The 26986-nt window shown below is 37.5% G+C and overlaps 1 protein-coding gene and 1 pseudogene across 9 annotated transcripts in view; one reads left to right on the forward strand and one right to left on the reverse strand.

Annotated features, from left to right (window-relative positions):
- Positions 1–26986, forward strand: part of DIS3L2 (DIS3 like 3'-5' exoribonuclease 2) — a 346723-nt gene that overhangs the window by 5701 nt on the left and 314036 nt on the right. Inside the window, exons 2-3 of one of the 9 annotated variants that reach the window (XM_072796675.1) lie at positions 15835–15889; positions 18430–18477. The exons of 6 other annotated variants lie outside the window; for them this stretch is intronic. The gene's annotated coding sequence lies outside the window, so the exon portion shown is untranslated. Of the gene's footprint in view, positions 1–15834; positions 15890–18429; positions 18478–26986 lie in introns of those variants that run through there. 2 more of the 9 variants (XM_072796674.1, XM_072796676.1) reach the window with 2 other exon arrangements.
- Positions 7334–8022, reverse strand: LOC140616377 (large ribosomal subunit protein eL42-like; annotated as a pseudogene).

Here is a 26986-nt window from a genome sequence, read left to right on the forward strand (position 1 = left end):
GGTTCCTCGGCAGGTTTCCTTTAATGAAATTGGATTGTTTCTAACTCCCATTAGGCTTTGATGAGGAAAAGATGTTTGCAGTGATTGTCTAGGTGCTAAGGGATTCCGGGAAAGGCCCCAGACATTTCTCTTTAACTTCTCATTTAGAGAGCATTTCTCCACATGGGAAACAGTTGCTTCTTTCTCTTTGCCCTGCTCAGCTTTAATCTGTTTTAAAGGACTGATTATGAAACTATAGCAGCAGTTATGATACTAGGGAGGAAATAACAATAAACATTGTTATTTTTGTTTAGTCCTACTTAGAGTAAAAGCAACAATTTACATAATTTGTTATTCTTTTTAGTCCTTGTAAGTTTTTTAAATGAAACAATACTTGAGTTGTTTAGAGCTCTTTTGCTCCAATAAGACATTTGTTTTCTTTACGATTTACTGAATTTTGCCAGTTTAAATCAGTCTTTCTTAATAGTTTAGAAGTAAGGATGCCCTATGAATTTTATGACTAAACTGCACAGTATTAACAGGGAATAGTTTTATGTGAATGAATTCGGGTCCAGTTTGTATTTATTTGAAGGATTATTAATTACTGGTTGACTATATTTTTAAAAAGCTGATGTGCTGTGGAATAGTTGACATATTACAGGCAGTACATATTTATATTTATTTATTTATTTATTATTAAAAAAATTTTTTTTTTAATTTATTTATGATAGTCACAGAGAGAGAGAGAGGCAGAGACACAGGCAGAGGGAGAAGCAGGCTCCATGCACCGGGAGCCCGAAGTGGGATTCGATCCCGGGTCTCCAGGATCGCGCCCTGGGCCAAAGGCAGGCGCCAAACCGCTGTGCCACCCAGGGATCCCTATTTATTTTTTTTTTAAAGATTTATTTATTTATCTATTCACGATAGACACACAGAGAGAGAGGCAGAGACACAGGAGGAGGCAGAAGCAGGCTCCACGCCGGGAGTCTGATGTGGGACTCAATCCCGGGACTCCAGGATCGCGCCCCTGGCCAAAGGCAGGCTCCAAACCGCTGAGCCACCCGGGCTGCCTGTCTTTTTCATTTCTATATTAATTTTAGAATTAGCTTGTCAGCTTTTCCAAAAGTCTGCTTGAGAATTTGAGATCGTATTGTATTTAGGTCAGTTTGAGGAACATTACCATCTTAAAAAAAAAAAAAGATTTATTTACTTATTTTAGAGAGAGAGAGAGTGAGCACACACAGAAGGAGGGGAAGGGGTAGATGGGGAAAATATCCAAGCAGATTCCTGCTCAGCTTGGAGTCCCATCTTGGGGCTGGATCCCATGACCCATGAAATCAGGACCTGAGCCAAAACCAAAAGTCAGACGTTTAACCACCTGAGCCACCAGGTGTCCCAAGAATTACTATCTTAGTGGTGATGTGTCTTCCAACCTATGAATATGCTGTAGTCTCCATTTATTTAGATTTTCTTTTATTTTTCTCAGCAATATTTTGTAGTTTTCATTTGGTAAATCTTGTACATCTTTTGTCATGGTTATCCTTACATATTTCATATATATTTTCTAACATTTTTTAAATTGAAGTACAGATGACATACAATATACATTATTTCAGGTGTACAACATAGTGTATTTTGTATTTTTTGATGTTATTGAAACGGTTTTTCAAATTTGTGTTTTTGACTGTTGCTACTATATAGAAATGATTAATTTTTGTAAATTGATCTTTTCTATCAAGTAGGGTATGCTCACTTATTCCATTGGCTTTTTTAATAGATTCCATTGGATTTTTTATATGAAGATTATTGTCATTTGTGAATACAGTTTTACTTCTTCCTTTCTAATCTTTGGGTTTTTTTTTCTTATTGTGCTGGATTTAATTCCCAGTACAGTGTTAAATAGAAGTGGTGAGAGTAGACCTATTTGTCTTGTTCTGATCTTAGGAAGAAAGTGCTCAGTCTTTCACCATTAAGTGTGATGATAGCTGTAGACTTTTTATATATGCTCTTTGTAAGCGAGGAACTTTTCTTCCTAGTTTGCTGACTTTTTTTCAGAAATAAAGTTGGATTTTTTTAAAATCTTTTTTTTTAAAGGAAAGTTTTTTTTTTTTTAAAGATTTTATTTATTTACTCATGAGAGACACAGAGAGACAGAGACACAGGCAGAGACACAGGCAGAGGGAAAAGCAGGCTCCATGCAAGGAGCCCGATGTGGGACTCGATCCTGGATCTCCAGGATTACACCCCAGGCTGCAGGCGGCGCTAAACCGCTGCGCCACCGGGGCTGCCCATAAAGTTGGATTTTGACAAGTGCTTTCTCTGAGTCTACTGAGATGATTTTTCATTTTTAGTTTAATATGGTGAAATACATTGATTTTCAAATATTAAAACTAACATTGCATTTTTGAAATAAACCCTATTTAGTCCTGATGTATTACTTTTTTTTTTATATTGTTGGAATTGATTTCCTAAAATTATATATATATGGTTGTGACAGGCATTGGTTGGGATGTTTCTTCTTGTAATATCTTTGTTTTTGTTATGGTATCAAAGTAATGGTGGCACCTTGGATGAGTTGGGAAGTATTCCTTTTTCTTTAATTTTCTGAAATAGTTTCAATCTGTTATTTTCTTTCTGTCTTAAGGACTTCCTTTGACGTCTGGCAATGCAGATTTGCTGGTAATGATTATTTCAGTTTTCACATGTCTGGAAAAGTTTGTATCTTGCCTTTTTTTTAAAAAAAGGTTTTGGGCAGCCTGGGTGGCTTAGCGGTTTAGCACTGCCTTCAGCCCAGGGCGTGATCCTGGAGACCCAGGATCGAGTCCCACGTCGGGCTCCTTGTATGGAGCCTGCCTGTGTCTCTGCCTCTCTCTCTCTCTCTCTCTCTCTCTCTCTCTCTGTCTCTATGAATAAATAAATAAAATTTTTAAAAAAGGTTTTATTTATCTGAGAGAGAGCAAACGTGTGCACAGGGGGAGGGGTGGAGGGAGAAGGAGAGATAGAATCTCAAGCCGACTCTGCACTAAGCATGGAGCTGACGTGAGCTCGATCTCATGACTCAGATCATGACCTGAGCTGGAAGCAAGAGTTGGATGCTTAACCAACTGCCACCAGGTGCCCCTTGCCTTTGTTTTTGAAAGATATATTTGCTACATAAAGAATTCTAGATTGACAGTTTTTTCCCCCACCAGTGTTATAAGGATTTTGATTCACTGTCCTCTTCCTTGCTTATGTCTGACAGGAGATCTGATATCCTTATCTCTGTTTTGCTATACTTAATGTGTCTTTTTTTCTCTGCTGTTTTTATAATTTTATGTGTCTTAGTATTGTTTTCTTTTTTGTGTATGTGATTTGTGTCATTGAACTTCTTGGATTTGTGTTATAGTTTCTATCAAATTTGTGTCTTAGTATTGTTTTCTTTTTTGTGTATATGATTCGTGTCATTGAACTTCTTGGATTTGTGTTATAGTTTCTATCAAATTTGGAAAACTTTGGGCTGTTACTTTCTCAAATGTTTTTTTCTTTCTCCCCTTCCCCTCCCTCCTTTGCAGATTTCAGTTGTGCATAGAGTAGGTCGCTTGAAGTTATCCCCCAGCTCACCGATGCTCTCCTAATTTCTTGGTCTTTTTTCTTTGCTTTTCATTTTGGATAATTCCTATTGTTATATATTCCAGTTTATTAATTTTTTCTTCAGTATGTCTGATCTGATGTTAATCCCATTTGGGTGTATTTTTCATTTCAGGCATCATAGTCTTTATCTCTAGACTCTGAAATCACTATCTGAACTGAAACTGACTGTGCTACCCAGGTGCCCCAATACCTTTGACACCTCTTAGCCCATTCAACCCTTTCCTCTTTTTGAACATGTGAAATACAGTTCTATTAACTATGACTTTCCTGTCCTTTATTTCCCCCATACATTTCTATATTATTTGTCTTTGTGTTTCTCTTTTCTCTCTCACACACTCTATTAAATGAAGTAATGCAAGGTATTTAATAATTTCTTTATTTTGTATATTTGGAAATAGGCTTATGAAAGGTAGTTTGGTTTAGTCAGTGTTGGACAGTTAACATTTAGATTTAAATCTAGGTTTTTCACAACTTCTTTCTGTTATTCCTGTCTCAATAGGAGGGATAAAACAAATATAGAACTAAAAATAGTAGGGAGGGAACCATAGAGAAGAATTGCACAAGATCATAAGGGAGTATGTAGATTAAAAAGACTTCTAAGGGGCAGCCTGGGTGGCTCAGCGGTTTAGCACCTGCCCAGGGCGAGATCCTGGGGACCTGGGATCGAGTCCCACATCGGGCTCCCTGTGTGGAGCCCGCTTCTCCCTCTGCCTGTGTCTCTGCCTCTCTCTCTCCCTCTGTCTCTCATGAATAAATAAATAAAATGTTAAAAAAAAAAAAAAGACTTCTAAGGATGCAGAAAGCTTTTGGGATGAAACCTGAAGGACAGGTAAGTTTCTCAGGTTGTTCTAATGAGGGTGAAGCATTTGAGGAGGAGAGAAGAAGTGCATTGCAGTATGTGGGTTTGGAGGGTTGGGGCATGTGTTTAGCTGAACTAGGTATGAATATGGAAAGCAGATGACTAGGGAGAGTGGACAGAATTGTGGAGTATTTTTGATGTCTGCCTTTACCACCACTTTTTACTATTGTCTCCAACTACTGCATGCTTCTGACACAGGGACAGTGTCTTTTAAAATTTCTTTTCATCACTTAATACAGTCTTGTGCGTAAGTCACAGGTTTATTGATTGATTAATAACATTTTCTTACTGTAGTACTCTTAGTTCTACTTTTTCATTGATGAAAATTAAACAACAACTACTACTTTTACTTCTTGTGGTTGCGTTATTATATAAGAAGTCTTAAATCTTGTGTTCATAAAATTCCTTCCAAAGAAGTCAGCATACTTTATGCTAATTCATTTATTGATTGTCTCAGCAGTCAGCTTACCATACGCAAAAAGTATCCCACTTCCTTAGGCATCCAGAATCCTGTTTCAACTTAAGGGTCATTGTGTAATCTTGTACTGTTCTAATGAAAGGAATGCTCAGAAGATAGTGTTGTGGGCAGAGCCCAGGCCTGGTTCTCTGGGACTTTTTTACTGCTGGCTGGTAGGGAGGAGTACATGTGGTACTGTCGTTGAACTCGCAACCACCCACTACATGCAGAATTGGCTCTGACACTGCAAGTGCTCAACTGGACTCACTCTCATTTTCGTGCAGTATCTCAATGGAGAGCTGAAGTTTCAACCAGGGTTTCATTGAATTTTCATCAGTTAAAAACTAATTAATGGAAAAATATATTACTGTTCAAATTGCATCATTCTTCCTGCATTGCTTTTAATTTTCTTATGCAAACCTTTTTACTCTTGAGTTCTGGCAAGTACCCTCTTTGCTAGTGCTCCCTGAAGTGATTGCTAGTGGTTCTCAGTGAATTTGATCAGAGTGCATTGCCCTTTGTTGTAAACTCTTCCTACCCCCACGGATCTTCTTGTTAATGCAACTTCAGAAGAAAAGATGAAAGTCAAGGATTTTGCTAACTCCTAACAGGTGTCTACTTGGACATGACAGAACCAAGCAGATTTTCAGTGACAAACATTGAATCTAGAATTAAAAGACTATATATATGCCTTTACATGCAATCTATACAGTGTTGTTTTATTTTTTAGTTGAGTATAGTTGACACACAATGTGACATTAGTTTCAAGTGTACAACATAGTCAATTAATCCCACATTGTTTTTCAATTATGGTCTTTTATCAAATACTGAGAAGTTATAAAATAATGTGTGATAAATATGTGTAAGGTATACAGAATAATAGGACAATTAGTTGATTATCCAGTGTAGGAAAAATTTATCATTGCCTTTGAAGATCTACATTCTTGTTTGTAATCCGTACTTTCTTTTCCCTTTCAGAGGTAACTTGAGTTTTATATTTTCTTTATACTTGAACCACATCATTTGTATCCTTAAACTGTTATTTAATCTTGCTTGTTTTTGAAATTTGTAGAATGGAATCACAATGTAGATATTTTTCAATGATTTGCTTCTCCCTAGAACATTAGGTGTGTCTGCTTTGGTCACATTTTGCCAATAATTAATCCTGGCCTGCTTGTACTTAGGAGCATAAATTTATTTCTTAATAATTTTCCTCACTGATCTCATAAAGAATAAGATTCATGTTTCTGCATTTTAGAAATTAAAAAAAGCGCTAAAAAGAAAAAAGAAGTTAGTGCTTTCTGACTGGTTGCAAATAAAATTGTTTCCTTTAAGGCATTCCATCTCCATGTACTCCAGAACTCATCTCTCAGAGCCATACTTCACTGAGTGGGCACAAGTCCTTGAGGGTGTCTTATTTTTCCTCTTTCCCCTTCTACTTTACCTTGGGCAGCTTGGACACTCCCCATTCCTCAAATAGGTATGGTTTTGGGGTTCTTTATTCTGACTGCAAGAAGAATAATGCCATACCTACACCCAAGACTGGCCAATTAAGTTTGAATATTTCTTTTTGTGACTGTTCCTATCTTTTTAAAAAAATATTTATTTGAGAGAGTGAGTGATAGAGAGAGAGAGAGCGAGCGCACAAGCAGAGGAGAAGCAGGCTCCCCACTGAGCAGGGAGCCTGATGTGGGGCTTGATCCCAGGACCCTGAGATCATGACCTGAGCTGAAGGCAGACGCTTAACTGACTGAGCCACTCAGGCTCCCCTAAATCCTTGAATTCTTATGTGTTGCTGATATTTTCTTTCAGTCTGTTGTTTTGTCTTTATTTATGGCTTCTTTTGGTGTACAGAAGTTTTTAATTAATTAATTAATTATTTATTTTTTAAAAAGCTGTTTTGTTTTTGTTTTTAAAGATTTTATTTATTTGTTCACAAGAGACACAGAGAGAGAGAGGCAGAGACACAGGCAGAGGAAGAAGCAGGCTCCATGCAGGGAGCCCGACGTGGGACTCGATCCCCAGTCTCCAGGATCACACCCTGGGCTGAAGGCGGTGCTAAACCGCTGAGCTACCAGGGCCGCCCAGAAGTTTTTAATTTTTAAAATTTGAGTCTTTTTCTCTATGGTGTCTGTGTTTTTTTTTTTTTTTTGTCTTGACTAAGAAGACTTTCTTTACCCATTTATTTTAAGCAATTTTCCCCCTATATTTTCTCTTAATATATTTATAATTTTACTTCTAACATTTATCACTTTAAGCCAACTGCAGTCTTATTTTTTAATGTGTAGTAATAGGACCTAACTATTTTTCTCTAAATACCCAGTTGTCCCATTGTCTTGATTGAAGTGAACATACCTCAAGATTTTATTGTTTTCGTAATATGACAAAATATGAAATTTAGAACTGTATTAGTTTTCCTTTCTCTTATCTCTTCCCAGTTCAAAATGTTTGCATCTCTTAATAGCCAGCATTCTCTTAGATCTGCAGGCGGGCTCAACACATTCAAGCATCAGCACAATCTTCTATAGCCTTTTTCTAGAAAATCTGCTTACTGATTTTCTGCCCATCATAGCCACTCTGCTTCCTGTCATGATGCCATTTTCCCTGGACATAAATAGAATTTTTGCCTTTCTTTTCTTTTCTTTTCTTTTCTTTTCTTTTCTTTTCTTTTCTTTTCTTTTCTTTTCTTTTCTTTTCTTTTCTTTTCTTTTCTTTTCTTTTCTTCTTTCTTTCTTTCTTTCTTTCTTTCTTCTTTCTTTCCTTTGTCCTTCTTTTTGTTCTTTCTTTCTCTTTCTTTTAAAGATTATTCACTTGTGAGAGAGTGTGAGTGTGTGCAAATGCGGGGAGGGATGGAGGGAGAGGGAGAGAGAATACCAAGCAGACTCCCCGCTGAGCATGGAGCCCAACTTGGGGTTCTATCCCAAGACCCTGAGATTGTGACTTGAGCAGAAATCAAGAGTTGACTGCCTAACCAACTGAACCACTCAGGTACCACGAAAGAGAATCTTTGCCCTTTTTTTCTGTGTGTCATTTCGTGGGGTTGGTGCTTGCCACAGTTCTTACACAAAGTCTGGCGGGTTTTAGGAACATTCACCATGTTAGAGTGCTATTGGCATGGAGAACTGTCCCATTATCTTTTGAGTGGTCTTCCCTCACTGAGTTGAATATATATTTTTATAATTTTCTAAGAGTCTCTTTCTAGACTGATATCTTCTTCTACGTCTTTGACTATTTCAAGTAAATGTCACTCATTTTTAAAAATTATTAAAAAAATTTAATTCTGGTATAGTTAATATACATTGTTATATTAGTTTCAGGTATACAATGTAGTGATTAAATAATTCTATATATTGCTCAGTGCTCATCATCATCAGAGTACTGAATATCATACTCTTCTAATAACCATTACTTCATAGGATGTTTTTTAATCTGATAGAGTAAACCTTGTTACTCTTTTCCTTGCAAATATTTTCCATCATTCTGTATGTTTTTCTCTTCCATTTGATACTTAAAGAAAAAATTTCAGTTAAATTTAAAGTTAAAAATTTAATTTTTTTTTACTGATGTGAAATTCACATATAAAATTAACGACTTTAAAGGGAACAATTCAGTGGCATTTATTAGTACATTCAGTGTTGTACAATCACTACCTCTGTCTAATTCCAAAAGAAAGCCCCATACCGATTCAGTAGTTGCTCCCTATTCATCCCTCTCTTTATCTTCTGGCAACCACCAATCCCTGTCTCTGTGCATTTACCTATTCTGGTTATTTCATATACTTGGAATCATATATGACCTTGTGTCCTTCTGGCTTCTTTTATTTAGTATAATGTTTTTAAGATTCATCAGTGTTGTAGCATGGGTTCATTCCTTCAGATAAACTCATTATTTATGGCTAAAAAGATTCAGTTTTATGTATATGCCACAATTTATTTATTTGTCCATTGATGGACATATGGATTGTTTCTACCTTTTGGTTATTATGAACAGTGCTGCTATGAACATGTGTGTATAAGTATTTGTATAATTATTTTCAACTCTTTTGGGCATATGTCTAGAACTGGAGTAGCTAGGTCATATGGTAATTCCATATTTAACTTTTTGAGGAACTTCCAGACTGTTTTTCATAGGGGCTGAACCATTTTACATATCCACCAGGAATTTATGAAAGTTCCACTTTCTCCACATCCTTGCCAATATTTATTATTTTCTTGTTTGTGTTTTGTTACAGCCTTCCGAGTGAGTGTGATTGGAACCTCATTGTGGTTTTGATTTACATTTTCTTGATGACTAATGATGTTGAGCATATTTTCATGAGTTTGTAGGCCATGAATATATCTTCTTTGGAATAATGTCTATTTGTATCCTTTGCCTTTTTTCTTCCATTTGATTATTAGATGAGATGGTCAATTTCTATAAAAAAGTCATGATTTGGATTTAATTGTGGTTACATTGTAATTTTTAAACTAATTTATAGCTGACATATTTATAATAATGTGTCTTTCTGGTCAAGAGCAGGGTTTGTTTCTTTAGCTCTTCTGTGTTTTTAAAAATAACTTAAAAATTTAATTTAGATCTTTTTTTTTTTTAATTTAGATCTTATATCAGTCTTATTAATTTTATCCCCAGGCATTTTGTGATTTTGGTTACTACTTAGAATTGATCTTTCTGTCATGTATTTAGATTGATTATTGTGGGCATATAGGAACGTTAGTGATAACTTATTTGTTGATTTTGGATCGATGCTTTCTGCATTCTTGCTGAAATCATGAGTCTTAATAATTTGCGAGTATATCCTTTGAGATTTTTCTAGATAGTCATATTATCTATAAATATTGAAAACCCAGTCTCTCTTCCAATATTTATTCTTCTTAATAACTTATTTGATTACATTGACTAGGACCTCTCTGGCACAGTTTTGAGTTGTCGGGGATATCCTTTCTGAACTTTAATGTAACATTACACCATTAAGTAGGATGTTTATTGTTTCTGACTTAATTTTTTAGTTAAGGAAGTTTTGCACTATTTCTTTATAGTTTAAAAACTAAGGTTTAAAAAAAATACTGTTAAATACAATTTGGTGATAAACTATATAATGTTCTTTTGTTGGGCATTTATTAAGCAGTCCACTCCCCCTGTTGCTATGTATTAAATCATATTAATAGGTAGATTCTCTTAGAATATATCTTGAGCGTGATCTTCAATATGCTGTTGGGATTCAGTTTAATATTTTATTTAGGATTTTTGCATCTGTGTTCATAAGTGAGATTGTCCTATATTATTATTATAACTTTTGTGCTTTCCTTGTTTGAGTTTGAAATCTAGAATAGTTAACATTTAGAATGTTAGAGAATTTTTCATCTTTTTCTTTTTCTTTTTTTTTTTTTTTAAAGATTTTATTTATTTATTTGAGACAGAGAGTATGCCTACAAGCATGGGAGGTGGGGAGTAGAGGGAGAAGTAGGCTCCCCGCTGAGCAGGAAGCCCGGCAGGAGGCTTGATCCCAGGACCCTGGGATCATGACCTGAGCTGTAGGCATATGCTTAACCAACTGAGCCACCCAGGCACCCCTCATCTTTTTCTGTATTTTGGAATAGTTTACCTAACATCGGAAGCAAGATATTTGCTTTTATATTTTTTATGATATGGTATGTGTTCAATACTTACATATTTTGATTTTTTGCAGTTGAATCTATTAATCTTTTTATCATTTCATATTTTGTGGTCACTTCTTTAATCCATCCGATTTGGTGTGAGGAAATCCATTTCCTTTTTCTACATAGTTGACCTTGTTCTACCACCATTTAGTGAGAAATCTGTCTTTATTCCACTGATCTAAATGGACACCTTATTCATACATTATTTACAAATTTAGAGATGTTTAGCGTTATTATTTATTTTTCTTTGCTTCTTAACTGAGGATATTTCATGTATATTGAAGACCTGGAGCTTAGCAGAAGCACTTCTGTCTAAAGAGTGAAAAACTTATCTTGGCTTTCACATGGGATACATGGCTTAGGGGACCCCTGAAGGACATGGATTAGGCTGATAGCCCCCATTTCAAACGCGGCTAGCGTTTGAAATGGGGGCTACTGGGAGAGGCCCTGACTAAAAATGGATTAATGTGGGTCTGCTCTAGAGTGAGCGCCACTGACTGAGAACTTGGAATTCCTGGGAGAGTGAAGCCTCATGAAGAGGAGAGATGGTCCTGAGGGCTGTGCAAGAATGAACGCACACTGAGTCTCTTTGAACTGATTAAAGGGATTCTGGCTCCTGGCAAGATGGAGATTCTGAGCTGGAAGGAACATTAGATCCTCATCACTTAAAACTGACTTAACACTTGTGCAAAATATTTGAGGCCTTGGGGGACTGAAAAACATGTTTGAGTCTACTTTCTGGTTTTTGGCTTTTTAAAAAAGATTTTATTTATTTATTCATGAGAGACAGAGAGGGATGCAGAGACATAGATAAAGGGAGAAGCAGGCTCCTTGCAGGGAGCCCGATGCAGGACTCAATCTCCAGACTGGGATCACTCCCTGAGCCGAATCTACATGCTCAACCACTGAGCCACCCAGGCGTCCCTAGTTTTTGGCTTCTAAAGTGTTGGGTGGACTAGAGACTGGAGACACAGTAAATCTGAGAACAAATATGGTACTCAGTGGGGAAAATTGGAGAATATGTTTGGAGAAGCTTATTAGGCATACATAGTCATTATATTCCTGGACAGTTTTAAAATATTTAAAAAATAATTACATATGACTTAGATAAAGAATTAAAGATAGAATGAAATTCTTTATTACACAGTTTTCTAGTTGAGAATTAGTGGGATATAATAAAAAGGCTATTCATTTTTGTATATTGTATTTGGATATTGGATACTACTGAATTCATTCTAATAGTTTTTTACTTGATTGTATTGTATTTTCTAGGTAGCAAGGATTTCATTTATAATTGTTTTGGCTCTTTTCTGATGTATAATGGTCTTGTTTATAGCAATGACTAGCACCTTTAGAATGATATTAAATAACACTGTAAGAGCTGGCATCCTTTTCCTATTTTTAAAAAAAATTTTTTTTAAAGATTTTTTATTATTTATTTAAATACACAGAGAGGAGAGAGAGAGGCAGAGACACAGGCAGAGGGAGAAGCAGACTACATGCAGGGAGCCCGATGTGGGACTCGATCCCAGGACTCCAGGATCACGCCCTGGGCTGAAGGCGGTGCTAAACCGCTGAGCCACCCGGGCTGCCCCCTTTTCCTATTTTTTAAGATTTTATTTGTTTATTCGTGAGAGACCCATAGAGAGAGAGAGAGAGAGACAGAGAGAGAGAGAGAGAGAGAGGCAGAGACACAGGCAGAGGGAGAAGCAGGGAGAAGCAGAGTCCCCCGATGTGGGACTCGATCCCAGGACTCCAGGATCACGCCCTGGGCTGAAGGTGGCGCTAAACCGCTGAGCTACCCGGGCTGTCCTCCTTTTCCTATTCTTGAAGCTAATAGGAGTGCTTCTAGTGCTTTATGACTATTCTTAAGTTATTTTTTTTAAAGATTTTATTTATTTATTCATGAGAGGCACAGAGAGAGAGGGAGACAGACAGACAGGCAGAGACACAGGCAGAGGGAGAAGCAGGCTAGGTTCCATGCAGGGAGCCCCATGCGGGACTCGATTCCCGGACCCCAGGATCACGCCCAGGGCCGAAGGCAGGCGCCAAACCGCTGAGCCACCCAGGGATCCCCATAAGTTATTTTCTGTTGCTATTTTTTGTTTTAACTTTTTTCCTTTTTAAACTTTATTTTTAAATTAAGCTTTTTTACTCTGAGGTACTTGTAGATTCACATACAGTTGTAAGAAATAATACAGAGAGATCCTGTGGATACCTCACCCAATTTCCTCTAGCGTAACTATAATATTACAGCTAGGAAATGGATGTTAGTACAATCCACCCATCTTATTTTGAATTCATCAGTTTTAGTTGTATTGGTGTGTGAGTGTGTGTGTATGTGTATTTAGTTCTATCACATCTGTAGATTTGTGTGACTGCCAGTGTAGTCAAGATACAAAATAGTTCCTGCACAAGAATTTCTTGTGCTACCCTTTCATGGCTACAGCCATCTCTGCCAGCCTCTCTGCCACCTTAACCCTTGATAGCCATGACACTCTCCTCTGTTTCTTTGTCATTACAAGAATACTATAGATGGAATCATACAGTACATAACCTTTGAGATTGCTTCACTCCACATAATTCCCTTGCTGTTCATTCAGATTATAGTACATATCAGTAGTTCATTCCTGTTTATTGTGAGTGGCATTCCATGGCATAAATGTACCACTGCTTGTTTCACCATTTATCTGCTGAAGGGCACATCTGGGTTGTTTCCAGTTTTTGGTTGTTACAAATAAAGTTGCTCTGAACATTCATATGCAGGCTTCTGTGTGAATATAAGTTTTTCATTTCTCTGGGATGAACATCCAAGAGTGCATATATCCTTTGCTTAGATTCACTGGTTTTAACATTTTGTCTCATTTCCTTTATAATTTGTGTTCCTTCTCTCTCTCTCTCTCTCTCCACACACACAAATATAAATTTTTTTCTGAACTGCTTGAGAATAAATTGCATACATGATTACCCTCAATTTTACAGTATTTTCCAAGAATACAGCTATTTTCTTACATACCTAAAGTTGTCAAAATTGATACAACTATGATTATATCTACCATCTTACAGTTTGCCAGTTGATTCAGTAATGCATCTTTTAGCATCTTTTCCCCTCTAGTGCAGGATCTAGTGTAGGGTCACACATGGCACTTAGTTGTCTTCTTTAATCCTTTGTCTTTAATCTGGAACAGTTCTTTTAGCCTTTGTCTTTTATGACATTGATATTTTCGAAAAATAAAGCCCCCCCCCCTTTTTTTTTTTTAAAAAAAAAGGATGTTCCTCAATTGGTATGTTTTATGTTTCCTCATGATTAAATTCAAGTTATGTATTATTCTTTGCCTGAATGCTACGTAAGAGGTGTTGTTTCCTTGAGAAATAACATCTTATTGCATTAGAAAAAATTCCTTTTAGTCCTAGTTTCCTAAGAACTCTTAATTCAGAATGGGTGTTGGGTGCACATTGTTAGAGCCTGGAGTTGAGGCCATTGGCTGGCTGGTGGACTCCAAATAGTGTAGATAGTATGCTACCTGAGCGACAATGGTCTCTGGCTCAGTGAATGCAGTTGGATAGTAATCCTAGTGATAAGTATTTAAAAAAAAATGCATTAATGCATTTTGGCTTCTCTCTTCATGATGATTTGGTTCCATTCCATTGATTTACTAATATAATGAATATGTTAACAGGTTTCATGATGTGAATTATGTTAGAATAAACATTCTCTACCATGTGTTCCTGTTGTACGATTTTAAAAATTTAATTTTGGACTTTTTATTTTTTTATATTGGGTTTTGCATTTATGTTTATAATAAAAATTCTTCTGTAGTTCTTTGTGTGAAAGAGTGTGTATTTCTTTGTCATATTTGGTATTGGAATTGTTTAGATGCCTAGAATAAATTGAAAAGCTTCCATAAGATTGAAATTACCTGCCTCTAAAACCATCTCTACCTGGTGTAGTTTGGGAAGAGAGTATGGATCTTTGGCAGTGTTTTCTGGTTTCTTCTCTGGTTAAAGATCTATTTAGGTTCCCCGCCACCCCCCCCCCCCCGTTTTTTTTTTTAAAGTTCTGTCCTGTTCTACTTTCTATCACTCTTAGAATAAAGACCTAGTCTCTGTATTTGGGGTCATGAACTCTTCACCCTGCCTGTGTGTTGTCACCATTCTTTTATTTCTTCAGTTGCTAGAGCTAGAAACCTCTGAGATTTCCTATATTTCCCCTTTATGTTCAAACCAAGTCTTACCAATTCTGTGATTAATTTGTATTTTGAACCTATCTCCCTTTTTCCACCCCCTACTGCTACCTGGATCCTTCCAGTTGTCTTAATGGGTTTTTTAGTCCCCAGTCTCTCCTTCCAAATCAGCCTCTGAACTGCAGCTGCAGTGATCATGGTAACATACAGATGTGATCATGTTAGGCCCCTGCTCAGAATTCTTTGGTGATTCCAGGGCGGAGCTTTACTCCAGTGCTTCTGACTTGGGTACGACACTCCTTTTGCCTGTCCCTGTTTTCCAGCTTCTAGCTTCCATCGGTGCCCCAGCAGTTCAGCTGCACCTCATTACCCAGAATTTCTTTGCTCATGTTTTTTTCTGTTTGCCCTCTGACCCTCTTCTCAGCCTGTGCTTTCCTCTTTATCCTTGAGCGTTTCTCCTTTCTCGCAAGGCTTCGTCATTGAAGCCCTCCCTGAGGAGAATTCACCAACAGAATTTACCAGCTCCTTTCCATGCAACTACCTTACTTTTACTCTTTGTGACTGTAGTTCTATTGAAACTGTTTTTTACATGCCTTTTTCTGCTATATCCTTTGAACTTTTTAAGGGTGAAACTTTGCATGTGGTGTTAGCACAGTGCTTGGCTCTATAGATTCTCAGATGTTTGTCGAATGACAAGCTTAAAGGATGGTGAGAAAATTAATTTGATTGAAGCAGAAGGTTATAATAGGAGAAGGGAAGATTATGAAGTGACTAAGATGTTTGGCTAAGGAGGTCTTTAGTTAGCAAAAGGAGTGCAGGAAGAAGGCAAGAGGAGGCAAGGCCATTTATTATTGTGCTACAGATACTGATTAAAGTACTATTATGATATTCTTCAGTTTTTTGGTCTTAGTGTGGGTGCTGATTTTTCAAATTGATGAAGATTGCTACCAAGGTAAAATAAATTACCTTACATTAATAATAATTACATTAATAATAATAATAATAATAATAGTGAATGCTTTTTGAGTGCTTACTATCTACAGGCACTCTTTTTTTTTTTTTCTACAGGCACTCTTGTGAGAACTTTACTTACCTCATTTAGTACTCCTGACAGCTTTACGAGGTAGGTTTTAGTATGGCCTCTTTTTAGATGGTAAAATTGGGGCACAGATGCCCAGAGCCACAGCTTTTAAGAGGCAGAACTAGGATACAAAACCTGAGCATTTTGGCTGCAGAAACCTCTTAACCACTAAGCTCTGCTGTCTTCCATTAATCTTACAGACTATTGGGTAGCACCTAGCCTTCTAGAAGCTGGCATTTTAACCTTGAACTGAGGACTGGTGAAACCATTTTCTATGTGAGTGACGAATGCAAGTATTATTGGACTTCTTTTTCTAGTAGATACTCCATTTTGTGGTGGCTTCAAATGTTTCATCTGTTGTCTCAAGTGGGAGCTAAAATTGAGCCTCTTTGCATCTGATAGCATTTAGGGTACTTTTTGAAAGTGTTAAATATTTGAAATGAAGTTAACACCACCAGCTGGTTGTCTTAGCGAATTAGAAATGACAGTTAAGAGGAAGCCCTGTTAAGTTGCCTGGCTCCTGTTGTTCAGGCCAGGTAAGGATTGTTCCTTCCAGCACATTCTTCAGTGCTTGGTCTAGTCTTTCTTAATTGTCTCAAAGATATAGCTCCACTATCCCTGAAGGAAGGTAGTTTTCTAATCTCTGATCTTAGAGTTTTTCTTTGTAATTAGATGTGGAGATTGAGATGTACTTTATCCTAAGTTTCCTTTAAGGTCAGTACCATCTGAAGTAACACAGAATACATGAGTCTGGGTTTGCCAAGATTACAGTTGCTGTGGGAAACATAACTTTGGATTTCCTCACATCTGGATTAGTGAAATTTGCACCAAGCCTCTGTATGAATATATGTTTTATATTTTATGTGCATCTAGAGATAGCAAGTCTTAGTGATGTAGCTTCTCCATATATGACAAATTGAACATTGGCAGTCTGAAGTTTTAAAATAATCCTAAGATTCTGAACTTTGCTGTGGAGCCAATGTCTCATGCTCTGCTCAGAAGGCTTGCATCTGGGTAACTGGAGCTCTGGAGTGGAAGTGGAGGACCAGCTTATTTCCCAGGGGCCTGTAGACCTCAGGTTTGTTTTGTCTCCCCGAGAAGCAGGGATTCTAGTGCTGCTGTTATGAGTTCTGTTTTTGAAGCAGCAAGAAGAAATGCTGCAGGCCTTAGTTGCATTTCAGTATTTTCGGAATTCTTTTGGTTATTTGTTTTTTCGGATTGTCCTATTTTTCTACTATCTACCTAAAGTTATTAACTATTAAATCTGTGGTAATGCCCTTGTGGGTGGTAGAGGTTTTTATCTAGGAAACGTGGAATCTTGTAAAGCAACAAACCCTAGAGTCACCATCTTTGAAGCTCACTCGTGTTGAATGGTGTGAATGTGGACCTTAATTTCTCTACAGAAAGGAGGGCTAACATCAGTTTGTCTTGGGAGGCCTCTCTCAGGTCCCCCAGTACAGGGCACTCAATTGAAAGACCAGATTCAAAATTAGCAGGTTGCCTTAGGGGTCATTAAAGTCTCCCCATCTTTTCATCTGTGGTCTGGATTTAGTCTTCGTCTTTTTGCCATTTGGAATTTGGTGTCCTGCATTCCTCCAGATGTCTCGAATAATGCTAGAATTCTTCTTCGTGATTTTGAGGGGATGGTACAGCTGCTTGTGACTTTGCACGTCTTCCCCCGGGAGTCTCTGCAATGCATGACAAGGACCTTGTGTTGTAGGCAGGAGTATAATTCTTAGCAAGGACTTATTGTAGATAGTAAATTCTAGATGTTTGTGGCTGCAGCCCTGAGAGTAGGCATTGATGTAGCAACACTTTACCAAGAAGAAAGTAATGATCTGACAGATTTTTTAAGATAAAGAACCAACAAAAGTAAAATAAAATAAAGAACTAATAGAGAAGCTAGGTTCATAATAATCTCTTGTGTAAAGTGAAAGAAAAATAGTTTTCATGAAAACCGACATTTTATTTGACGTACTATGAATCTAGGGATGACTACTTTCAATTCTTGTATATTTTAGTCTTTGTGTTCATTTGATTATAGATTCTGAAAGTTATACATTTTTCTAAATTGGCATGGTAAAATCGGCCATCTGGGTAAGCTTTGCAATTCTTGCCTTTGTCTTATTAACTTTGAGATTAATGTTTGTGGGTCGATAATGGTTTTGATTACCATTTGAATTATGCTTATAGCTGGTGGATGACTTATATTCTCAGCTTTATTATTAAGTAGCTGTTCTTTATCACAGCATGAAATTTGGATTACACCTGTATGATAATCTTGTTTCATAAAATGTATGTTTTATGTAAGTAAAGGCCTTAAGGGTAACAGTAGTTATCACTGAGTTGTTTGCTGAATAGAATATTTTGCTATTTATGACCTGTAATTTAGATTTTTACAAGGGACTTTAAAAGTCTTCCCTTGTGTTTCAGTATAATTTGGTATGTATAGGTCTATATGGGGCATACGAAACGTTATGTGTTTGTATGTGTAGGAGTAGATGAAGTAACATTGGCAATTGGTAATTGTTGAATTTGAGTGATGAGCATGCATTTATTACTTCATTCTTTCTACTTTGTAGGTGTATTTACATTTCCAAAATGAAAAGATAAAAGAACCTCCCCAAAAGGTAATGAAGAAAAGTGATAAGATTCCAGACAGACTTTATTTGATGGCATGGACTAGGAGTTTGTGCAACACATGTCACGGTTTCTAATACCTTTTAGGATGGTGTTTTCAGTGCTGCTGAAGCACTGCCCTGAATTAAGTCAGGAGAGAGAATATTCTGTGTTTGCTCAAGTTTACTGATCATGGAAGAGATATTCCAGTGTGACTGACTACTCACACATCATGAAAATAAAACCGTGTATATTTTTGAGATGCTTTCTTTTGCTATTTGGTGCTGAGTATGAATTCTGACACCAATGGGTACCTTCCTTTACTTCTTTAGATTCTGATTTTTGTTTTAAAAAGTGAAGTTTTTATTTGGTCCCTATTCTTTAAGATTCCATTGGATAAAAAGAGATCTCTTCTTATTTCTAAAGGTACTTGTCTTTGACCTGAGCCTTTTGCTACTTGGTCTAAAATTTGTCTCCAAAGTTTGCACATTTATCCCAAAAGAGAGAATAGAATAAATTTCAGGGGGTTGGAAATGACAGTTGGTTTGAAAGTCTTTAAAGCATGATCTTATTTGTACTCTTATTTGTCCCAATTTGATAATTCTGTAGATGTTTTTAACCATAGTAATAAAAAATGGGAGAGAAACACGAGATTGAATTTATAACATAATCCTGTACAAAGTACACATGGCAGGCAAAGTACACATGGCAGGGCAGCCCGGGTGGCTCAGCGGTTTAGTGCTGCCTTCAGCCGGGGGAGTGATCCTGGAGACCCGGGATCAAGTCCCGCATCAGGCTCCCTGCATGGAGCCTGATTCTCCCTCTGCCTCTGTCTCTGCCTCTCTCTGTCTTTCTCTGTGTCTCTATGAATAAATAAATAAAATCTCAAAAAAAAAAAAAAAAACCAACCAAAAAACCCAAAGTACACATGACAAATGAAGTTGCTGAAAAATGAAGCACTTTCCACTTCATAATATTTTTGGGTCTTATTTGGTAGCAAAGCTTATATTTGAGAAGAGCCTTGGTTGATCTCTTTTGATTTTGGTTTCGTATGCTGCCGAATTGCATATCTTACATTTGTTGTGTGTCATTTATGACTAGAACTCTGGTACTTCAATGGCATTAAGATGATTCTGTCTTTATTAGGTAGGGAGATGATACTTAGATCTATTCTAACAATATCCTTAATGTACTTCTTGTCTTTACTGATGTACTGCTATGTATTATCAAGATGTGAAAATATTAAACTCCAGAATTCACTTAAATCTTATAGGCACTGAAATTCTAGTGTTACATGAATTTATAAAAGCACTTCATAAGCAGAGGAAGGCTAGTTCAATTAGGTTTAAGGATTTTTAAAAAAATCTCGTATCTGGGGAAATGTAGTGTTTTGAAGACAACTATTATCTCTTAAAATTAGAATTGAGAAACATTACATAGACTTTCATTCTTTATCAGTGTCAAGGTATATTGCCAAACTGTCTTTTCAATTCCCATTATGACTTTAGGCCATAATAAGTTATCATCATATTATCAAGAACGTTTATTCTACTTTGTAGGGTACTGTATAGAAATAGGCATAAGACATAGTCCCTGCTTGCTTTTTTTTTTTTTTTCCCCTTTCTGAGAGAGTATGCACATACATGCGTGGGGTTGGGGAAGTGGGGAGGGGCAGAGGGAGAGAAAGAATCTTAAGCAGGCTCCCTGCCTGACTCGGGGTTCTGGGTCACCACTGTGAGATAGTGACCCGAGTCAAAATCAAGAGTCAGGTGCTTAACTGACTGAGCCACCTAGGCGCCCCATAGTCCCTGCTCTTAAATAATTTACAATTGTTGAAGAGTAACAGGGCATCTCTTCTAATTAATTTATTCAGTAAACATTTCCTGGGTGCTTTTTGTGTGGCAGCCCTGGTAGGCCCTGGGGTTACAGTGGTGAGCCAGACAGATAAGGCCCCACAGTTTTGGAGCTTATATTGTAGGATCTTAAATACTTAACATGCTGATATGCTCAACAATGTAATTGTTCAGGACTTTATAAGGGAGGTACTACTTTGTTCTGGTGTGGTTAGGATAGGCTGTATTGAGAGGGCTAGGATATGAGCTGGACAGGAAGTAGAGTGTTTATTTCCCTGTGTGTATTCTATGGAATCTGCTGTACAGGATTTTGCAGTGAAATAAGTGTGGAAAGTATGGCACATGGGATTATAAAGAAAGGACCCCCCCCCCCCAAAAAAAAAAAAAGGATCCCATGAGCTAGAAACATTAGGTGAGGTTCACAGAAGGGAGAGGATATGGAATTTGAGCTGTTCTTTAAGGGTAAAATTTTAAATTTGTGTTTGGAGTAGAGGGTGAGTGGATTGTATAAGCTTAAGGAGCACAAGATGTGTTGGGGGAGTATTAGTCAGAATGTACCCATCCTTCTGTCCCCCTTCTCCCATCACAGAAGCTATCATTTATCTTTGGCCCTACCTTCTCAACTCTTCTTTCCTATCAGTGTTTAGTTTTTATTTTTAATTTTTTTTCCTATCAGTATTTTAACACATTCAAGTTTCCCCTTTAGTGAAAATGATAGTAACAACAAATGGAAACCCTATTTTTAAATTTCATCTCTTCCTCTTCACAGCCAGACTTCACAGAAGAGTCTCCTGAACTCCTTAGTTCCATGTCCTCCCTGCCCATTAATGCCTTCTCTTTGGTTGTTGTTTTGTACTTTACAAAAATAGCTTTTGCCAAACTGGAGCATCTGTGCTGCTACGCCTGATGAACACTCTGTTCTTATTTCACTTCTCCTAGCTGTGTATGACTTTATTGCCCACTACCTTCTTGAAATCTTGATTCTTGACAGCACTCTCTCCTAGGTTTTCTCTTGTATCTCCCTCAAAGGTGCCTTCTGATTATCTTCTCCCTGCCAGTTGAGCTTTGAAGCTCCTTAAGTCTCAATCTTAGGCTCCATCTCATTTTTCTCTCTATTCTCTTCCTTGGCTGATCTCATTTACGTTCACAACTTCAATTATTCTTTGTTCTCTGGAGACTCTCAGATTTGACTTCAGCCCAGATGTTGTCAGAGCTCCTGACTTGGATACATAGCTGCCTGATTGATATCGTCTGTTGGCGTTGCAGAGTCACCTCACGCTCAGCTTATCCAGTACTGGGCTGATGATCTCTACTTATCTACCCCAATCCAGTACCCTTGTCCCAGTGAATGTCCCTGCCATCCATTAAACTATCATGAAGTTATCCTTGATCATCCTCTTTCCCTCACCTTCCATGTCTAGTCCATCATGTTTTGTTGTTTTGGCCTCCTAAATATTTCTTGATTAAAATTTCTTGATCTCAATACAATCGTTACAATCGTTTTTTACATGGACTGATCAAATACCTACCAGACTAGGGACCCCATTCATTCCTGACCTCTCATTTCCAGCTCATTCTCTACCCTGAAGCTAGAGGGATCTTATCTGAATATAAATCTGATCATATCACCTTCCTGATTGAAAGCACTTGAGTACCTTCCCCTTGTTTATAAGAAAAAAACCAAAGTTCTTCATATATCCTGCAAGTTATAGCAGGGTGTGGTCCCTGTTTTCCTTCCAGCCTGACCTTACCACACTTCCCCCTTTTCTCTGAGCTATAGCCACATTCCTTGGGTGTGTTATATACACTCCCACTCCAGGGTGTACATTTCAGTTTGAAATTACACATCGATTTGTATAATTGTTTGAGTAACATCTTTTTTTCCACCCTAAACTAAGCTACATGAAAGGAAAAATTGAGTCTTTTCCATTGTATTCTGTAGGGTCAAGCATAGTACCTGGTCCACTGTAGGAGCTCAGTACATTTTTGTTAAATGAGTGGGAGTTTCATTCAACAGCATAAGCCATGAGAAGATGTGTGAAGGGACACAAAAGTAGGAAGTAATGTGAGCAGATGCTGAAGAACCTTCTGAGGCAGTGGCATGAGAGTTAACTAGGGTGATGCCATGAGCAGAGCCATTCACTAGGAAGGGTAAACTGGCTGTGGGATTTAGGATACAAAGCAGAAGGGGCTATTAGCTGTCATTTTAGGAGAGAGACAGTATGGACCAGTACTAGAACACTGTCAGAGGGGCTGTTACATGTCTGAGAGTATAGAGTGAATGCAGTGGGGCTGTGATGGATTGTGGTTGATGGCTTTTTGGTAACAGACTTTAAGTGAGTTTCACTATTTCAGTCTCTTAAATTCAGCATTTCATTCCTGGGGAAATAGAATTTTTCTCAAACCTTACTGAGCTGTTATTTAGCAGGCACTTTGCTAAACTTTGGGATTACAGAAGTGAATAAAATACTTCATAATCTAAGTCTCTTAATTACCCTTTCTAATAAAATGGCTTTTAAACTTAGACTAAAACTATAAACCTAAATTCCACTAAGAGTTATAATACTTGATAAGTTAAAGAAGCAATTCAAGCTAGTAGAGCATCGGCCTTTTTCTACTATGTGAGATGGTCTTTTTTTCTTTATGAATAACCCTTGATTGATGCCAGCAGCCCCAGAATTATCCCTGAGGGTCTGAAACTCTTCAAGTGTAATTCCCTGGAGATTTTCATAATGAACCTGAAGTGATAGGTTGTAGGTAAATGATGTCCAGCCAATGTCTTTCATTAAAATGAAAGAATTATATATACATAAGTCCCCTCTACCTGTCCACTTTACTACTTAAGGATAAAACAGAACTGAGGAAAGAAAAAAAAAAAATCCCCAAAACAGAGAGACCTAAGGTTCTAACTACTCTTTGGTTTTCTGAGAAGAGCTCTAATGTTCAACATATTGAGTAAAAATTTCTTGTCATTCAGCTATGTTAAAGAACAGGTCCTAGAAATGAAAAAAAAATTAAAAAAATTTTTAAAAGATTTGATTTATTTGAGAAAGAGAGCGAGAGAGAGAGAGAGAGAGAGAGAGAGAGAATGAGCACATGAGCAGGGGGGAGGGGCAGAAGGAGAGGGAGAAGCAGATTTCTCCCTGAGCAGGGAGCCTGAGGCAAGGTGCCATCCCAGGACTCTGGGATCATGACCTGAGCTGGAAGGCAGATACTTAACTGACTGAGCCACTCAGGTGCCCCTCTCCTTTTTATTTCTTGATTGATGGATTATGCTTTTGGTGTCATGTCTAAGAACTCTTTCTCTAATTTTTTTTTTTTTTTTAGTATTAAAAAATTAAAAAAAATTTTTTTTTAAGTAAGCTCTGCCCATTATGGGGCTTGAACTCATGACCTTGAGATTGAGAGTTCACATGCTCTACCCACTGAGCCAGCCAGGCACTCCTCTTTACCTAATCTTGGGTCATAAAGTTTTTCTCTTATGTTCTCTTCTAAAGGTTTTATAGTTTTATGTTATGTACATTTGAAGTTAATTTTTGTATAAGATGTGAAGTTTAGGTCAGGGTTTATTTTTTTATCTATTGATCTCCAATTGTTACAGCACCGTTTGTTGGAAAGGCTGCCTTTCCTCCCTTGAATTGCTTTTGCACCTCTGTCAAAATTTAGTGGCGTATTTGTATGGTTCTGTTACTGGGTTCTCTGTGTTGTTCCATTGGTCTCTGTGTCTGTTCCTCTGAAAACATGATACTGTCTTGATTTTGTTTGCTGCATAGCTTAAAATTGGGGTGTAGTCTTCCTCCAATTTTTTTCCAATTCTAGTTCTTTTTTTTAAAATTTATTTTAGAGAGAGCGAGTATGTGTAAGCGTGGAGAGGGGCAGAGACATAGGGAGAGGGAAAGAAGCAGAGTTTCCCCTGAGCAGGGAACTCGACCCGGGGCCTGATCTCACAACTGTAAGATCATGACCCAAATCGAAATCAAGAGTTGGATACCCAGCCAACCAACTAAGCCACCCAGGCACCTCTTAATTATTTCAGTTCTTTTGCATTTCCATATAAATTTTAAGATAAGATTGTTTTCATCTGTAAGAAGCCTTGGGATCTGATAGGATTTGTGTTGAATTTGAAGATTAATTTGGGTGATAGTCTTACAACTTTAAGTGAAATGTAGGAATTTAACCACCACTTAGTCCTCTTTATTCTCCCTACTTTATAATTAATTGTCTTAAATATCTCCTTTACATAGAGAACCATATCAGACACCATTATACTTTTGCTTTTAACTATCTAATGTAATCAGGGAGAAAGATAGTCTAGTGCATTTACCTATAAAGTTACCTGCCAACATTAGTGACTTTTTACTTCTGAAAGTTCTTTTTTTTTTTTTTAAGAATTTGAATTATTTTTTTTTAATTTTTTTTATTTATTTATGATAGTCACAGAGAGAGAGAGAGAGAGGCTGAGACATAGGCAGAGGGAGAAGCAGGCTTCATGCACCGGGAGCCCAAAGTGGGATTCGATCCCGGGTCTCCAGGATCGCGCTCTGGGCCAAAGGCAGGCGCTAAACCGCTGCGCCACCCAGGGATCCCTACTTCTGAAAGTTCTATTTAATTCTTTTAAAATTTGTCTTTTAGTAAGCTGCTTTTATTTTTTTTTTAAGATATTATTTTATTTATTCGTGAAAGACGTACACACGGAGAGAGGCAGAGACATATGCAGAGGGAGAAGCAGACTCCCACAAGGAGCCCAATGTGGGACTCGATCCCAGATCATGGGATCATGCCCTGAGCCAAAGGCAGATGCACAACTGTGGAGCCACCAGGCATCCCCTTTTTATTTTTTCTTGTATTTATTTATACACATTATAGTTTTAAAATGTTATGTATTTGTCATTTTTATGACCTGAAATTATTTCATACCATATTTTGCCTTTTTTTTTTTTTTCCTGACTCTCAAACATGATGGTTTTCTTCCTTAGGTCTCTTCCTCATGTGTTTTGTAAGCATTTATCAGGCTTTTGAGTGTGGAAGTATTGTGAAGTGGATAGTTTTGAGAGGATATTTTGGTTCAGCCAGTGCCTTGGGATATGCTGACTTAGGCTCACCTTAAGTTAGTGTATATGCTTGGGGTTAGTGCAGCTACACTGTACTCTGGCAGGCCCATGTTTATGAATCTCTAGGGGAAACTCACCTGTGTTCCCAGCCCACGTCAATGCACTCACATTTCTTGATGTTTTTCTTCACTATAGGTGCATTTTTTCTACCCTACCTTTGCACTGAGTTGATAGCCCTTTAATAGCCTTGATTTTTTTTTTTTTTTTCAGGAGGCTAACTTCTATGTCTCTACCCTACATTTCATATGGTCAAAGCCTTATCTCCTGGGACCCTGCAGCTTTAAACTACATGCGTCTTGGCACTGACACCAGAATGTGCTCCCAGAGCCTTTTCCATGTATTCTGGTTTCTAGCTCTCACTTGAATTTTAGCTCCTGAGGATTTTCTTTTCTCTCTTGAGAGCTCAACTCTGTCCTCCAGAAGTTGGTAATATTTTATTTAGCAGTTGTAGTAATTTGCTATCAGTAGGGTTTTCAGAAAAATGACTCCACTGTAGTACCAGAAATTGAAGTTTCTGACATACCATTAGATTAGATGTACCACTAGATCATAGGTGTTTGGGTTAGGGACCCGCTCCTGGTTTCTTCAGAACTAGTCACCTGGGGCAGAAATTGCTTGCCTGTCTCTCCAGAGGGGCCGTGGATGTGACACTTGCACTTAAAAGGAAGTAGTACGAGCATGTTTAGCCCTCCTGTCATGTCTGCCAAGGAAGTAGAGAGGCTCAAGAAGAGGGAGAATGTTCAGCTCTGTCAAGTGCGATAGCAAGGTCAAGTAAGATCAAGACTGAACATTGAGAGTAGGATTTCACAATTGGGAAATCTTTGCCAGAGTCGTCTCCAGGGAATGGAGGGGGAAGAAGCCTATTGTATTTTTTAATCTTTGGGAGGATGGTCCTTGATCTAGGCAATTTCCATTTTTTTTCTCAGAATGACTTGTGGTTTGTTAATATGTGGCTGTTTATTTTATATTCTCTTAATTCTTTCTGAGTTCAAACCCTGCCTGAGGTAGATTAGTTCTGTCACAAACTGGACTTAGTCATAGAGTGTTAGGACTTATCTAATGTTTGGGAGGATCCTTAAAGTTTTCATTTATATCTCCTTGAATGAGGTGGTCAGAACATAGAACTGAAACAGTAAGAGCTGAGCTGGTCAGAGAAAGAAGATATGAGATATTGCCACTTTTCATGTGAAGTTTCTGTTATGTGGGGTTTCTAAAAATTATGAAAAATGTCAAATGTACAAAAACCCATTTCCCTAACTAAGTCAAGAATTTTTGCACATTTGCTTCATTCGTTCCTTTTTTATTTCTTTGTTTGGCCAAAATATTTTAAAGAAGTTCCTGACATCATTTATTGTACAATACATATCAATACATAAATATGCTGTGCAGTAATGAAAACTGTCATACAGTCACAATGCTATTATCATACCTAATACAAAGCTGACAGTTCTTTTTTTTTTAAATTTTATTTATTTATTCATGAGAGATACAGAGACATAGGAAGAGGGAGAAGCAGGCTCCTGTGGGAGCCTGATGTAGGACTTGATCCCAGGACC

The sequence above is a fragment of the Canis lupus genome, chromosome 24, assembly GCF_048164855.1.
Source record: "Canis lupus baileyi chromosome 24, mCanLup2.hap1, whole genome shotgun sequence".
NCBI lineage: Eukaryota > Metazoa > Chordata > Mammalia > Carnivora > Canidae > Canis > Canis lupus.